Below are 17,371 nucleotides of genomic sequence, written 5' to 3' on the forward strand. Positions count from 1 at the left end.
ACCATCAACCATCTATGAGTCCCTTCATGTCTCAATCAAAGTCACCTCTGGCCACTTCTGTCGATAATACCAACGTTGAACAATCCCTCAGACGGGATACAAAGTAGCACAAAGGGTCCGAGTGCACCGGGAGGATCAGGCAGTGTCGTCGCTCCATAGGATCCCAGCCACCGAGATCTCGCAGAGGATGCATGGCGGAAGCCTGAATGCGACAACATCGACACCGCCAGCAGTCTCGAGTCAGAGCACAGTACCGCCGAACATGGGAAAGGAATCACACGATGAGGGAAGCGTCGTAACTCCGCCGGGGCTGCCCACACCATGGGTCGACGCTGTTCCCCCACTCGCCGATCAGAGAGAGGCCCCGATGAAACCACCACATGTGCAACAGGGGCATCCACAGCAAGCTCATGAACCAAACCCATCCGCAGCTCCAAGAACGTAGACCCATCCGGGGAACATGGCAAGGAATCAGAGGCGGACACCTCGGTGCCTTCTCGAGAGCGATCCATGTCGTTACAAAATGGCGGGCCAACAATGGCGGCCACCCTCCTTCCCAATTCTCGGGCCCCTCGGAACAGGGTAGTCTGCAGGGTTGTTAATGCAGCCAGAACATTGCTGGGCGTGGGTCTTTCCTCGCGTTGCCAAACCCCGGGATTCTCTTGCGCTCCGGTTTCTCTGCCCGGACGATGGGTACGCAAGAGGGTAGCATCCGCCATTTCAGCCGTTGTGGTCTCTTCCTCCTCCACCTCACCGTGGAATCTGGACCAACCCCCGGAACCAGCAGGATCCACAGCGGGATCTCAATAGTCGGGGCAGGCAACAGAAAGGAGAGTCACCAAAAGGCTAAACAAGCCCCACGCTGCTCTCCGGGAGTCACCCACCGGCTCCGGGGGGGGCTGTTAACATGACCGGGTATCACACCGAAGGGGAACTGGGCATCATGGACTCTCTCCGGCCCAGCTATATCGCATCTCTCGCAGGGCAACCCGCTATTGGGAGTGGGTTGGAATCACCTCTTTCGGCTCGCAGATCTCAGGTTCTCTCCGAGTGGCTTCCCATCGCGACCAGAGGCCGCAGGAGTCGCAATCACGGCCGGACACTCTCCTCACTCGGGGTCCCCTGTCGCAGCACCTCAAAGGCCGCCAAACAGTCGGGGACATTTCTTCGGGTCAACTGCACGGTGGAGCCACAGAAGCAGACGGTAAGTGAATGCTTTCCTTCCCCTACTCAGATCAACAAATACTGCTCAGGTTAAGCGCCAGGATGTATGTGCGGGGCGGGAGGGCTCACGGAGCCGAGCGTTTATGCAGCCATCCCGATCGGCATCTTGGCTCCTCCTCCCCAAGTTATAATGTTAGTCTGTGCCATGGGTACAATGTGTGATCCCCTATGTGAGGGGAGTTGAGATGTATAGTAGCGGACGGGGTGCCAATCAGGGCTACTTGGGGTAGGGCGAACTGAAAAGGGGTAAAGGGCGCAGTAAAACTGCACCAAACTTGATGAGAGTGAGCTCGTAGACAATGCTTGTCCAAACTGTAAGGCCAAACCTTGGCAACTAGCATGTGTAACATAGGTGTTCTTGGGGTTGGTGCTGCTTAATCGCGTGGTTTGGTCTGCACCCCAATGGTTACTAGGAGAATGTGGTGCATTTCACCCCAGTGCGCTGCGCGTTATGGTCAGCCGTAAGCGCAGCTTTGAAAGTTGAGGGAGCGCTCCATGTTGGTTGTACAGTGCTCTGGTTACTCTTACCTAGCGCGCCGCATGTCACATTGTGTACTTGCTAGAGTGCAATGCAGGAATGCAAGCATGTGTAAAACTCTTAAACAACAAAGAATATACTCAGTCTTGCTTTAATCCAGTCTTCAGATTATATCATCTGATGTTTGCATCATAACATCTGGCAATTGGATAGAGTCACGGTCATCAGATCTCGTTGGTAATCATTCAGCCAGGCTGTGGTAGCGGGGCGAGCGTGCCTCGGGTTCAGAGTTTGGGGAGTTGGCTCGAATGGTTGCCGCCACCTGAAGAGCCTCCTGCTGCTCCAACATCCTTTGTTCCATATCTAGTATCACTGTTTGTGGGCACTTCCACCTGGGGATCTTCCTGTTGCCCCTGCGGCAACCTCTAGCGCCCCGATGAGGTGATTGTGTATCCGCAGGCAGTCTGGATCCTGCCAGTAGTCCTGCCTCTTCTAGCCAGTCCCACACCTCGGATGGTGTTTCAAAGATCCTGGTTTGACCCTTGTTGACAATTCGTAGTCTTGTGGAGAACATTAGGGAGTATGTATATCCAGCGATCGTAGCTGGAGTTTTACTTCCATGAAGGAGCCATATCTTCTTTGTACCTGTGCTGCATAATCAGGAAACATCATGACAGATTGATTTTGCCCTTTTATTTCAACGAGTTTACAGGTCTCCCTCAGTGTTGTGTCTCTGTCCCTGTAATTTAGGAGTTTGAAGAGTAATGGTTGGGGTTGGGATCCTGGGGGGGCCATCAAGCCTGTACTCTGTGGGCTCCTTCCACCACAAATTCACGTGAGAGTACATCATCTGGAAGGAGCTCCTGTAGCCAGTGCTCCACATTCGCCACCGGATCTCGCCCTTCTTCTACCTCCAGAAGGCCCACCACTCACACGTTGTTGCATCTTGATTGATGCTCTGTGTCTGCCATCCTGTCCTCTAGGGTGTCCAATCTGTCCATGGCATCCTGCAGCGCCGCTGCATGGCTGTGAATGGTTAGCTTTAGTTCTGATAGAGCTTGCTCGTTTGCCTGGACTCGTTCGTTTATGGTGGTCTGCTTTCAGCAAAGTAAAGTCTGTGCAACTTTGTCGATTTTTCATTCCAATTAACTTTGAGTATGGTCCAGTGTTGTGCCGATCTTTTCCACCACTGCCAGGACTGAGTCAAGTTTTGCAGAGAGCCCTGAGTTTGGAGCCTTGCCAGTGTCTTCCACAATTGTGTGTTGAGCCGTGTGTGCTTCATGTTGTGCGGCCGACTGTTGTGCATTGGTTCTTAGGTGGCCCATGACCGACTTTTGTGCAGAGGGCATGTAGGCGCGCCGACAGGTAGACGTCTGTAAGTCACGGGCGGTGTCTATGTGAGCCCTGTGCACAGGAGACCGGAGGCATCCACAGTTCGGTTCAGGATTCTGCAGTCGCTATAGAGCTGTGGGTTCGGTACCTGTGTCTTGCCCCCAGGTCCATCGGTTCTTAGCGCACTGCTGCTGTGACCCCTGCAGGTACGTGGTGTCCTTGCCTCTGGTGTGCGCCTGCTGGGCAGGGCTTTATGCTGGAGAAGATTCCGAGTTGCCGGGTCGCTGTGCGTGGGATTCCTTCATGCTGCGTGGCGTCCTTACTTTTCCTTTGTCTTTTAGTAGGGGCCTTTCTGTTGTGGCTCCTCTTGTGGTGACTTCTGGTTCAGGTGTGTCTTGCCAACTGTCGGTGTGTCCGTCCCCATTCGAATCCCTGCACAGCGTGTCTAACCGCTCACTCTTGGGATTCCGGGGGTGGTGCAGTTCACCCCCAGTCTCTGCTTGTCTTTTTCTCTATGCGCCACTAACCAAGGCCTCAGTCTGTGCCCAACTACGCCTCGATCACCAATACTGCCGTTACGGGTCCCAGTCAATCCCCAGCTTCAACGCCAGTGTTATCAGTCAATCTCACCTCTAGCACTCAGCGTGCATGGGGGGTTACGATTCTTCAGGCCTTCACTTGATGCAGCACTTCCCTCGACTTCTGCATGGGTGGCTGCGAGGCCTACTGCTGCGGGTCGGTGTACCTGCGGCAAATCGGGTCCCAGGCCGGTCTCTTCAGCGTTGGGCCCCGGCACTCATTATCTCACTCCACCTTACAGGGAGGGGAAGGTCTGCACCCGCAGCCGGTGTCAGGCCATTCGTTCAGTGCCTCTTCTGCAGCTGTGATCGGCGCCCACCCTCGGAGGGCCGGCACCCCATATACCGCTTGATCCTCACAGACTCACTTCATCCCAGTAGGGGTTTCAGGGCACTTCTGGCCTTGGTCCTCGCACAGCACCGCTGGGATACCGGCACTCACTGACTGCGTGAGCTCTTAATATCCGCTGCTTCACCACGTCTCAGCGGAGTGTCGCGGGCTCCTTCCCGCTTTCAGTCTTCGCGGGTTCGCGGACGCTCGTTCAGTGCAGCCTCGAGCCGAGTTTCATTCAGATTTTCTTTGTTTTGGCAGTCTCCAGCGTCACCGCTGGTCGGTGATCTTGTGCTCCACTGCCTCAGGAGCCAAAGCCTCCTCACTACAGGGCGATAAAGTGGGGTTTCACGGTATATTCTACAGAATAATCAGGACGTTGTGGCCACATGCTACAGACTCACATCTGCCATCTTGGCTACCAAGCCCCCCCACCCCTCCCTTTAGTTTCTTCCTTGATAGAGAGAATATAGATCCAAACATGCAGGATTTTGGTAAAGGGCATACAGTTCATGGCAGTCATGTTTCCTGTGCGATTGAAATTCTTCAACTGACTTTTCATCAACAACATCTAAGAAGTCTTGATATTTTGGGGATAACACATTTTTCTCCAGGTCCATAGGAGATTGTTCCAAAGATGCTAACATCTGTGTTACTTCAGTATGACTTGTAGCGAGACAATGGCCTTTCAAAAAAGGTGGAGTCAAATGATATGATGTTCTTGTCCCAATTGATAACAGGAAATGTGTGTGTAACCACCTGTTACCCATGATGATGGAAAATACTGGTGCCTCTTTAACATTGAAAGATAATGAATCTAAATGTCTGCACAAGGTGACCATGGTTAGCTTGCTAGTGACTTGCCTAACATCCCTTAATGTGAGAGGCGACTCATCCACAAACCGATAGTTTCAACGTATACTTGAAGTAGTAAGGGAATGTCTAGTAAGGCAGATTTCTTTTATCCATAGAAACACTAAATGCTCCAGAATCCAGTGTCTGGCATGGAAGTGACTACAATACATGGATACAAAAGTGAGAAGAAATAGTAGCGCTAATGGATATGTCTAGGTTCAATCATTACCTGCTATTCAAGACTGAGCAGGGGCATTTTCTGACAAGAGGAACAGTGTTTATCAATTGCCTGGGTTTCCCACAACATAAACTTACAGTACCTTTCTTTTGATGTTCTTTTTTCCCATGGTAGCAATCTCATCTTATGTGTTTCCCAATTCCATAATATCTTCTATAACAGGATTTGTGGGGAAAGTTTCTATTGTGATTTTAGGCACAAAGATATATCATCGTTCACTTTCCTCTGTTCACACTTATTGTTTGTTGTTGGTCATTTTGCAATACAAATTCTGTTAAGGCCGCTGTCGTTGTAGGTCTACTAACCACTAATGAAAGAGTGCTTTTCAAGTCTTGTCGAAACCCCTGGTAGAATGCTGCATCCGTGGCACCATTGTCTCACTTTTTTCAGCTTGCAGGTGTTTGAAATGAGCAATGTAGGAAACGAACTCTTGTGAGCCACGCTTAAGAGTAAGTATTCCCATGTGTGGAGCTTGTGTCGGTTCTCACCACTAAAAGACTGCCTTGAATTACGTCAAACACTGATCTTAACTAGATCTTCCTTTAAAACTGAAGGTTTGACGCAAAGTGCAATGGTTGATTTAAGAAGTATAGATGGCATTGTGCCAACAAATGCTGAGAATGGTTTGGGTCCACAACATATTTTTCAAGAGAAGCCATAGTGATTAAACAAGCATTTACAATGCAATGGTCTCGGCATTATTAAAGGTAGAGCTATTGGCATTGCTCATGACATTTTTTTTCATTTTTAAAAAAAACATAAATAAATGGTATTGTCATTTACAATGGTAGTAGGTGAGCATTAGAGAGTAGTAGCGGACACAGAGCCACACACACACACACACACACACAGAGCCATGCACACACACAGACAGAGCCGTGCACACACACAGACAGAGCCGTGCACACACACACACACACAGAGCCGCGCACACACACACACAAACACACAGAGCCACGCACACACACACAGAGCCGCGTACACACACACACACAGACAGAGCCACACACACACACAGACAGAGCCGCACGCACACACAGACAGAGCCGCACGCACACACAGACAGACCCGCGCGCACACACAGACAGACCGGCGCGCACACACAGACACAGCCACGTGCACACACAGCCACGCGCACACACAGACACAGCCACGCGCACACACAGACACACACACACACATACAGAGCCACCCACACACACAGCCACCTACACAGAGCCTCCCACACATAGAGCCACCTACAAAAAAAACTACACACACACACACAGACAGAGGCACAGACACACACAGACAGACAGAGCCCACCACACAGACAGAGCCCAACACACAGACAGAGCCCAACACACAGACAGAGCCACACACACACAGACAGAGCCACACACACACAAACAGAGCCACACACACACAGACAGAGCCACACACACACAGACAGAGCCACACACACACAGCAAGAAAAACAGCACAATCAGGGAGCAGAAGGCACGAAAAGTGGCACAATCATGGCGCAGAAGGCACGAAAAGCGGCACAATCAAGGGGCAGAAGGCACGAAAAGCGGCACAATCAGGGGGCAGAAGGCACGAAAAACACAATCACTATCACATTCAGTTATCTATCCCCTGTGTACATTCTATACAGAAAAACATTTGTTGTCCTTCCCTTCTTTCTTCCCAGCATTGGCAGAGCCCACGGGACTAGCTTTCAAACTGTAAACCAATTTCGTGCATATAACACATGTAAACTGCGTTTGTGAGGGGCAGTGTTTACATACGTTACCACACTAAACTCACACCCATTGGCGCTTCTAATTGTATTACAAAAACAACAAGTGATGGACTGAATGTGGATCAATGTCACACACTCCCCCAGTCAAAAGATCTGGGCCCAAATCCATCGTTTTTTTGCACTCCACACCACCCTGGGTTAGACAATGGCGATATGCAAATCAGCTCTGACCCTGTTGCCCCATGGGAACAGTCCAGTCCGAACTACAAAAGCCATGTCCTTCCCAGAACGGAATCAAGCATCCGAGGACCGGACCGGTTTCGAGGTAACACCTCTCTTCAGCCCGGCTAGCTTGACTCCAAGTGGTGTGGAGTGCCTGGGACCCACGTCTGGGCATCCCCAGCGCACTTAGGGTGGCAATTGCAAAAACAACAAGTGATGGACTGAATGTGGATCAATGTCACACACTCCCCCAGTCAAAAGATCTGGGCCCAAATCCATCGTTTTTTTGCACTCCACACCACCCTGGGTTAGACAATGGCGATATGCAAATCAGCTCTGACCCTGTTGCCCCATGGGAACAGTCCAGTCCGAACTACAAAAGCCATGTCCTTCCCAGAACGGAATCAAGCATCCGAGGACCGGACCGGTTTCGAGGTAACACCTCTCTTCAGCCCGGCTAGCTTGACTCCAAGTGGTGTGGAGTGCCTGGGACCCACGTCTGGGCATCCCCAGCGCACTTAGGGCGGCAATTGCAAAAACAACAAGTGATGGGCTGAATGTGGATCAATGTCACACACTCCCCCAGTCAAAAGATCTGGGCCCAAATCCATCGTTTTTTTGCACTCCACACCACCCTGGGTTAGACAATGGCGATATGCAAATCAGCTCTGACCCTGTTGCCCCATGGGAACAGTCCAGTCCGAACTACAAAAGCCATGTCCTTCCCAGAACGGAATCAAGCATCCGAGGACCGGACCGGTTTCGAGGTAACACCTCTCTTCAGCCCGGCTAGCTTGACTCCAAGTGGTGTGGAGTGCCTGGGACCCACGTCTGGGCATCCCCAGCGCACTTAGGGCGGCAATTGCAAAAACAACAAGTGATGGACTGAATGTGGATCAATGTCACACACTCCCCCAGTCAAAAGATCTGGGCCCAAATCCATCGTTTTTTTGCACTCCACACCACCCTGGGTTAGACAATGGCGATATGCAAATCAGCTCTGACCCTGTTGCCCCATGGGAACAGTCCAGTCCGAACTACAAAAGCCATGTCCTTCCCAGAACGGAATCAAGCATCCGAGGACCGGACCGGTTTCGAGGTAACACCTCTCTTTAGCCCGGCTAGCTTTGTGGCATGCCTACTTGTTTGTTTCAGAAAGCTTTCCCATTTTTAAGTCCGACATTGCCAACTACATGCCCCGTTATAATGAGGAATTAAACAGAAAATGGAAATTATACCCTACCTATATATACACACACACACACACACACACTTTAGAGGTAGTGTATCAGCACACAGGGCACACATTTTAAAACCACCCTATGGCCTCCAAGTGCACACATCACACGCATACTTCCACCAACCTTTCTATACATAGCAAGTGGGGGGCAACACAGCCAGCCAGCCACCCACCACCGCGTGTGTGTACAAACACTAAGGACATGAGCAGGATAGCGGTGTTGATTCCTACGCGTCCCTATATGTGTACACACGGGTAACGTGCAGGGGGCAGACTGCCCCCTGCACATGTTACTCTGGAGACCGAGCCCTGTGCACATGAATCCTTAAGACGGGCAGGGTGTCAGCAGACAAAATACCAGAGTCTTCAGTCACACTCCACCCTCCGAGCGCACACACCCTCCTCCAGCCCACCACCACCCTCTGTAAACAGGCAGACGAACCCCTGCGCTTGTGATAGGCACGAAGCATGCACGCCGGGAAACTGCACAATAAATATTCCTCGGCCACTCCATCCCAGACGAAGTCTGGACTAACAGCCAGCACTAGGGACCCCAGAAGCAAAACACTTTAACCTCGGACTGGGAACATATTTGACCACGAGCACCAGAAATAATGTGCCATAGCAACGCCTGTTTTTATGACGCCTTTCGATTTAGTCATAAAACAAATCTGTGGCGCCCTGTCTGAAAATATAAACACCCCACGAACACGAGGGCTGCCGGCTTGGCGCCGACACTTTTAATTTCCATAGAAACGCATCGAAATGGATTGATTAATTAATCTATCGATCAATTTGAACGGGCAGACAGGGACACTGCTGAGTAACGCTATCAGCAAGGCCAAGTTTATTTCAAGTGCATCTTGCGACAAACGTTTATCAATGTAACACGGAAATGCACATTTTTTACTGAAAAACTACTGTAATGTAGATGCGCCGACACCCCTCCGCCCCCAAGAAGGTATTAATAGTGAGCATCAAAGTAACATATTTAGGGGCTGGTAACAACATTTGGTATTTATTGTGTCACATACTGTATATTTTTAAGCCGAGCACTGCCTCGTGAAATGAATGCGCAGTCTGATGTGATGAAGTTTAACATTAGAACGATGGAGACGAGCCACGAAAAGCGGCCCAATCAGGGGGCAAAAGGCACGAAAAGCGGCATAATAAGGGGGCAGAAGGCACTCACCGGTGAGACTGCGGGGCAGCACGGGGCTCTCCCTCACTCCTGGGAGCCCCGTGGGAGGCACCGGCTGCGGGCTTTTTCTTTTCTCCTTCCCTCACCAGAGCGCGGGGTGGGCTCCCGTCCGCGTCCGGTTTTGTACAGAAGCACTTCCGGTTCGTCGCAGGCAGCGCGGCGCCCCGGAGGGGGGGGAACTCAGGAACGACTCGCGGCGACAATCCGGGGTAGGCTCCCGGTGAATTAAATAAATAAAACCGGCAGACAGAGCACACTGCAGTCTTCTGGAAGGCGGCTGCGGGGATGCAATGGGCAGACGCGGTCTTCTGGCAGGCGGCGGCGGGGATGCAAGGGGCAGACACAGTCGGGCAGAAATGGCTGCCGCAAACCTCAGAAAGTTTTTGGATTCGGGGGCGTGTTTTTTTCGGATTCGGGGGCGTGTTTTAGCGTTCTGAGTGACGGATGACGTCACAGTCGAAAGAATGCAAAAAACACGTCCCCGAATCCGAAAGAGACGGGGCTTTATTGGAGTGACTCCCTTCTCCTCCAATGGCTGGCCTCCGTTTAGGAAGCCAGCCAATGGAGGAGAATGGAGGAGAGAGGCGGGTTCAAACCCCCTTACTCCAAAACATTAAATCTTCGGGACTCCGCCCACACTGCTTCGCAGTGCTGCGACGGTCCCTCGACCTTAAAAGGTAAAGGAGCAGGAGTTGGGCCCACAGGAGTACTAGAGTTGCTGGCTCTGGCCTGCTTTAGGAAGTGCGCTTGTCAAGATCCGCTGTTTAGTCAAATATTCTGTAGAACAGGGGCCTTCAAACTGGGAGGCGAGGCCGGGGAGGGGAGGAAGGGAGGTTGCCAGGGTCTGGTCAAAAGAAGCATTTTTCTGCTCACAGTGCTTTTTTGTTTTCAGTAGAAGAAAATGACCAGCATTTGTCGATCTCAAGATCTGGGCATATGCCCTCTCCAACCCTGATTCTGCGCTTCAAATGTACTAACTGTCGAGGCTTAATCTTCATCAGATAGTGCCAGGCCATGTATACCACAAGTCATTGTTTAGATCCCATTTTTTCCCCAATTGCTCTTGTGTCCTGTCCCTTTAGCTCTGACGGATCATTTCAGTATTCCATTTAATTGTAATTATTAAACTTAATTAGGCAGTCTTAAAAGGTCTACAGAGGCTGTTTTGATCAAACACGGACGTATTGTATTGTATTGCAGCATTAAAGCATTTACTTTCCCATGTAGGGCACCAAAGTACTTGCTTACATTGGTAGCACGCTATACCATGGGTTTGTGGTTGGAAGAATGTTGTCTTTGTTTTGATCCTATGTGGGAAGTGTTTCCAAGTCATGTATTATGACCACTGAGGTGTGATTATTGTGTTATGGGATGCAGAGTGTAGCAGTGTGGTGGATAATGAAGAGTGAGTGACTGACCCATTTTTCTGGTTTTCAGTATCCTTGTATCTTTGAACAGCTCTGCATGTCCCATTTTGGTATTTCCAGTGCTTAATTTGTAAAAACCAATAAGTGCCAGAGCTCTCTCCAGGAGGCCACTGCAGCTTGCACCTCACAATGCTCCTGCCATGCTGCCAATGATAGTAGCAACACGGCTACTTACCATCACACTCCTTTTTAATGTATATTGAATTATTAATTGACTGTTGTGGTTATCTCTAATTTAGCCAGGCAGAGCTACATAGTGGCAAACTGTCACAAGTGCTGGTGTTGACAATTATTTGCCGGTGCCGAGCAACGGAAACCACCAGCTCAAATTAAGCACTGGGTATTTCTATTAATATAGTCTTCTTATATGGTTATTGTACTGGGTTTTCCAATCTGAGATTTTGTGTATAGTTGTGGTCCTCAGCTTGCATGATTGGAGGGAGAGATCTGTTGGGATGAGCATTTTTATTAGCATCCCATATATGCATGTCTTTGATAGATGTAAGGGAGTGCTCTGATTGTATAGATATTTGGAAACTGCAGTAGTGGACTTAGAGGAAAACCTCAGAATTATCCAGCAATGTGTGAAAGATCTCTTCAGTTATTCCATGCCTGTTCATTTGGTGATGTCTGTTTTTTAAGCTGCACAGTGCTGGTGATGGACAACCATCATAGAAGTTATCTGTTACGTGAATGTAAGAGGTATAAGTTATAATTTGTTGCTAACCAGTTCATATTAGGATTTTAGTAATAAAGTGGGCCATAATTGTTTTATATGCAAGTGCAAAACTATATAATGCCAGGGAGAACCCTGAATCAGCCCTTGGCAGCTTACCTGCATATTGAAAGCAGTTTCCTGGTTGAGTTATTTGCAACTCATGGGTTGTAAACTGAGGATTGCGCTTGAGGGTGCATCTGTTTTCTCTGTCCCGTTGCAGGGATTTGTGTGGTGCACTTTTGTAGGAAACAGCCATGTTTTCAACCGTTTTTGGAAGTGTATATGCTTCTGGGTTCTTCTAGTGTTGGCTGGTAGAGAGTTCCATAGTTTGGTGGCTTGTACTGAGAAAGCACTCCCCCCATAGCATTTCTTATGGTAAGGTTGTATGATGATATGTCATACAAATTTGGAGTGCAGTGTTCTGTTTGGCATGTTTTTAAAAATGTAACTTGTAGGTATAGCAATCCTTTCCCTTGGGAGGCTTTGCTGGGCAATGCAGAGTGCCTTGAACATTGCCTTTCTAGCTGTCGGTGCTAGCCAGTGGAGCAATTAAAGGACTGGAGTTGTGTTCTCTTGCTGAAGGTAGAGAAGAAGCTTTGTAGCACCCTTTTGGATGAGTTGGATTTTAAGCATTATGAATGCAGCGTGCCAAGGTATAAGCTGTTGGCCAAGTCAAGCTTGGAGATTATGGATGTTAGGATGGCTTGCAGTTTATGTTGGTGATCAAGAAGATGCAACACAGTGTTTTCATTGTGTAGAAGGAACTCTTTGTGATGCTGCTATCATGACATATCACGGATAGGTATGAATCCATGGTTGCTCGTAGGTCTAAGGTCATAGAATCTTTGCAATAGCATGTAGTGGTGGACAGTGTCCAATCCAGCTGATAAATCCAGAAGCAACTAGGCAGCTACTCCAGTTTTTGACCCTATGATTTTTATATAATTTCAAAAGGATATGATGGCTGACTCTGTGCCTCTGTCTGGTCTGAAGCCGGACTGTTGGTCTAACAATAATAATCCATAATGTTCGGTAAAGTTAGAGTTGAGTAAACATTTCTCTCTCAAAATATTTTTCTAAGAATGGTCTATTTGATATGAGCCTTTAGTTTGTTGGGTCAGATGGGTTTAGGTTTGTTTTTTAAGGAGAGGTCTAATGTAGGAGGTTTTCAGCTCCGGTGGAAATTAACTTAGCTCCAGGGACTTAATGAGTAGGCATCTGGTTGCCTCCTCTAAACAGGTTGAGCGAAGAATATCATTAAATATTAGCTAAGCTAAGCTTTGGTTAATGTACTGTGTGAATTATACGCAGATTCTCATCTCTTCAATGACTATTTTCAAGATTCAAGTACTAGGTTTCAAAACTGAATGCTAAAAGTTGCTGAATGGATGTGCAGTATCTCTCGGAAACTCCACATTTAGAAGACTGAAATTATATCAGTTTCAGATTATATGAATACTCAATTCCCCCTTTCCTTCCAGTTTCTGGCCATCACGGAGGGGCTTCCCATCGGCTCCTTTTTCTGTGGTCAACAAATTGTGTCTTTCACCCTGGCTCCAATCTTTCTTCAACATCTTAAGTAAATACATTCTCTTCTGTTTGTTTTCTCTTCCTCAACCTTTTTCCTAAATTCTTACATCTGCTTCCCCTTCAATTTCTATTGCCTGGTGGTAATCAGTCGTGTGGACTAATGTAGTTCCCTATTATTAGGCTCTCCTGATTATTTGTTGCAGCTGCTTCAGCGGATTCAGAATTCCACAGCCGATCTTGCACTTAACCTTTCTAATCACTTTTCCACCTTGGATCGAAACCCCTTTAATGGGTGCCAAACAGACTACTTTTAAATCTGTGTACCGGATCTTTAGAGATAATTATCAATTTGGACTTATTTATCTACACCGAACATTTCGTCACTACTCCCCCAGCCTTAATCTTAGATTTTTAGATGCACACTTATTAGCACCCCCTAGGTTTCACTGCTCAGATGTGGGTAGCTGGGCCTTCTCTTATAGCCGGGTCTGGAGGCTCAGTGGACTAATGCGTCCATTGCAGGGGACTGTGTTCGACCTCATGGTCACAGGTTCAAATCCCGGCGGGTCCACTCAGCCTTTCATCCATCTGAGGTCGATAAAATGAGTACCATTGAGTTGGGTAACAATAAACATCTGTTATTCAGCGCCAAGACACCTACGAGTAATCGTGCGCTTTACAAATACACATGTTATGTTCTCTGTTTTGGCAGCTAAACAATGGAATTCAATGCCTAACAATTTGCCGGCTATACATCAGTTACTTTCTTTGAAGCCTGGCTTTTTGCTTTATAGTTGTGTGTTCTATAGAGGTGTTTTTTTTAAAATGTTCTGAATCTTATTGTCAGGGAGACCTTTTAGGTAATCACACACTCTATAAGACAAATGCAAGAGAACAAAACAAGAAGTGCACATGCAGTGGAAGAACGTGAGGATGGAGTGTGGGGAAACAACAATGGTGCACAGTGGAGGAAGGCCAGGTGAGAATTTGAGCTAGAGCGAGGTAACCCTGCAACCCTTACCTCTTACACTTTTACAACAACCATTGCCACAGAACAGGAAGTGGAGGCATATGCTAGCCATATTAGATAGAGAAGATGTCTATAGAACATCTATAGAACATTATAGTTTTCGTAGAATCCAATATGCCTGATGTTAAACCTGGCATCTTTTGGCGTGTTTCCACAGTCTTTTTTGCTTCTGACCTTCTGGTTTTGGTGGTACTCTGGATATTGTTTTTGCCGGTTTAGTGTTTTTGCGCACTCTAATACTGCTGATCAGTACTAAATTGCAAGTGCTCCCACTGTAAATTGTGTTAATAGATTGATGTGTCCATGATTGGGATATTTGAATTGCTATTAAGTCCCTAGTACAGTGCACTGTGTGTTCCCAGGGCCTGTAAATCTAATGCTACTAGTGAGCTTGGAGCGTGGTTGTGCCACCCACACAAGTAGCCTTTTTAAGGTGTCTCAGACCTACTACTGCAGTGTCTATGTGCAGTTTTCACTGCCATATTGACCTGGCAAGTGCACTGACTTGCCAGGCTCAAACCTGGTTGGTTTTTGTCAAAGTTTTTTATTCAAAGGTTTGAGGTTATATTTCAGAATGGAATACTCCCTTGACTCACAGTAGTTTGCGAGCACACATATATATTGTGCATGACTATGTATTATGTACCCTACCCACCCGTCATCAATCACCTCCCTCCGACTCCGAGGCCCATTTCTGCTCCAGTCCCTACCCATGTCATTTGGACCATGTCAGCCATCAGTGACCTATCGGCTGCAAAGTTAACTACTCACAAATCAGTATGTCATCATCATCACAGGAGTGACGTGACTTTGGGCCGTAGATCATCATCATCATTCATCATCATTCATATTAAGAATATATCATGTGCTTTATTGTAGTAGTCAGGGTGAAAGTGAAATTGAGCATTTGCCATTAATTTAACAGTGTATGGTTGTAATGGAAAAATAGATGATTTTCTAGTACAGCTGCCCCACCTGTAGACAGCAGTAAAGTAACATGACTCTGCGACACAAGTATGTCTGTCTAGGGTACAAGCTGACTGAGCTGGCATGCCTACAAGATTAATTGTGCTAAACAAGAGAGAGAAGCAGAATACTTGTCTACTCCTTAGTGCCTAATGCCTGAAACTCCAATCATCAATCATCACATCCAAATCTTAGGGGCCGAGGAAGTGAGGCTATCACAAATGTTATATACTGCTAGTGCCTCTGTGCCACTATAATTTTATGTGTATGATTTTGTGTTACTGCTTTGCAAAGAGTATTGGTTACAATTGTCTTTTCTTTCTTGATATAAGTACTCCTTCCCAACCCAACAGGCAGGAGTTAGCAGCAAGGGAATGGCAACGCACCCTGGAGGCCATCCAGGATGAAAATCGTCAGCTGGTTGTCCTGGCGGAGGCGGAGGAGGAGGAGGCGGCAGCTGCAGGTTCCTCCAATGCTCCAGGGTCCCCGTGCCTCTGGCGGTACAGCGCCGTGTTCTGGCAGCCGCCCGTCACACTTCGTCATCATCAACCACTGATGCCCACCCCTGTTGTTCCTGCAGGAACTTTCGGCGCTGCATGCTTCTCTGGACGGTAGGCCTAGAGGCCAGGCTGGAGGAGGTCCTGGAGCGCACTAGCCAGCTTGCCCGCTACTAGACCACGGCCTTTGACCCTTGCCCCCTTTTTAATCTTTGTTTTGTGGGTGGGATGTTGGGAGTTGGGGAAACTTTGGGTGACCATGGACATTTGGACTTCTTGGAGAGACTTGGACAATCATGAACATTTAATGTATTGGACATTGGTTGGGGTTAGGGAGAGTGGTGGGTCAGGTATTGTAGGTTTCATCTAGTTTATTTGTTAGTCTAATACATTATTTATAGTTTTACAATACATATGATGTAAATCTTTTCTGGGGGGTTACTCTTTTACGTCGTCTTGCTTGTTTCCTCCTTTACTGCAGGGCCACAGCCACTTTTTGAAATCTGCCAATTGTGTAACACACCAACAGATAGATGTGGTGTGGTACGGTACTCTCACTTGTCCTACTACAGTCAATCTCTCCTCCTAATCTATGCATTCTGCAACTAAGACCCCTATGTAGTATGTACTCGGAAGGTTGTGGATGTGTGAATTAATTAATTTCCATAGTATATACATTATTGCCTCCCCCACACTTCAACTCTTACCTGTGATTGATGTTTAGGCGAAGCGATGGCTGCATGGTGATGGCTTGGTTTCCCAAGGTGCCATGGTGGATGGTGGTAGCAGTAGTAAACAGTTGCATTTGCAAATTAAGAAAATGAGAGAGTCAGTCACCTGAGGGAGACTAGGGAACGAGTAGTATAAGTACAGTACACAAGAAGAAGACTGCCAAACAAGTAACCATGAAGATGATAAGCAATGCTGAAGTAAATAATGGTGGCATGAATAGCCTTGTACAAGTTATAAACTGAAGTTGAACTGACCTATGAAGTGGACAAGCGAAACCTTTAGTGCTTTAAGGATGATAAATCGATGCCGGCAATTAATAATTATGATGGATTATGTTGAATAGTGAATACTGAGCATCAGTGGACAATCTAATCTATACGTTGCCAGTGTGGGCTATATATACTTGAAGCAGAAGAAGATCCTCGCCCTGCCTTGAGTTTGTGTTGCTTTCACGACATCCGCCCCAGCAAGTGTGTGATCAATTATTGGTATACATTTATAATTCAGTCACACCTCAATATAAATCACACATCTAGAGGAAAGGGGGTTAGGGTTTGATGAATGGTTGGGAAGGGTTATTTAAGGGAAAGGTTTGACAAAGACAAGCACTACACATGGACAACACACAATCTTGGCAGACAACCATCATAAATCTGTTAAGGGAGAAAAAGAAAATGCATGCATGATGAGGGCTTGATGATGATAAGTAGTGCTAGACTAGCAGTAGTACAGGGCAGCAGTATACTATTAATTTTTATTATTATGTAATTGCCTTGCCTGTCTGCCCCCAGAGAGTCCCAAGTTACATACATTTTATGTTTTGTTGTACCGGGCTTCCATTAAAGCTAGCAAAGAAATTAAAAAATAGCTGTACGAGTCAAATATAAGCAAACATAATAAACAACAACAAACACAGTCGTAATGAGTGAAGAGAAAAAAATAATCAAATGAAAAGAATATGATACTATAACTATGTTATGGTCAAATTGGGAGTTGCATCTCGGCAGTCGGCATTCCTCTTGGTCCTCCCTTCCATGGACGCCGAATCC

General features: G+C 47.5%; 1 long non-coding RNA gene across 1 annotated transcript in view; it reads left to right on the plus strand.

Moving 5' to 3' along the window:
• Window positions 1–15,842, plus strand: part of LOC144828921 (uncharacterized) — a 152,898-nt gene extending 137,056 nt beyond the window's left edge. The window contains exon 3 of the long non-coding RNA XR_013610557.1: window positions 15,426–15,842. This is a non-coding gene — a long non-coding RNA (uncharacterized LOC144828921). The remainder of the gene's footprint in view (window positions 1–15,425) is intronic.
• Window positions 15,843–17,371: the final 1,529 nt, after the last annotated feature.

The sequence above is a fragment of the Lissotriton helveticus genome, chromosome 1_1 (assembly GCF_964261635.1).
Source record: "Lissotriton helveticus chromosome 1_1, aLisHel1.1, whole genome shotgun sequence".
Classification (NCBI taxonomy): Eukaryota; Metazoa; Chordata; class Amphibia; order Caudata; family Salamandridae; genus Lissotriton; species Lissotriton helveticus.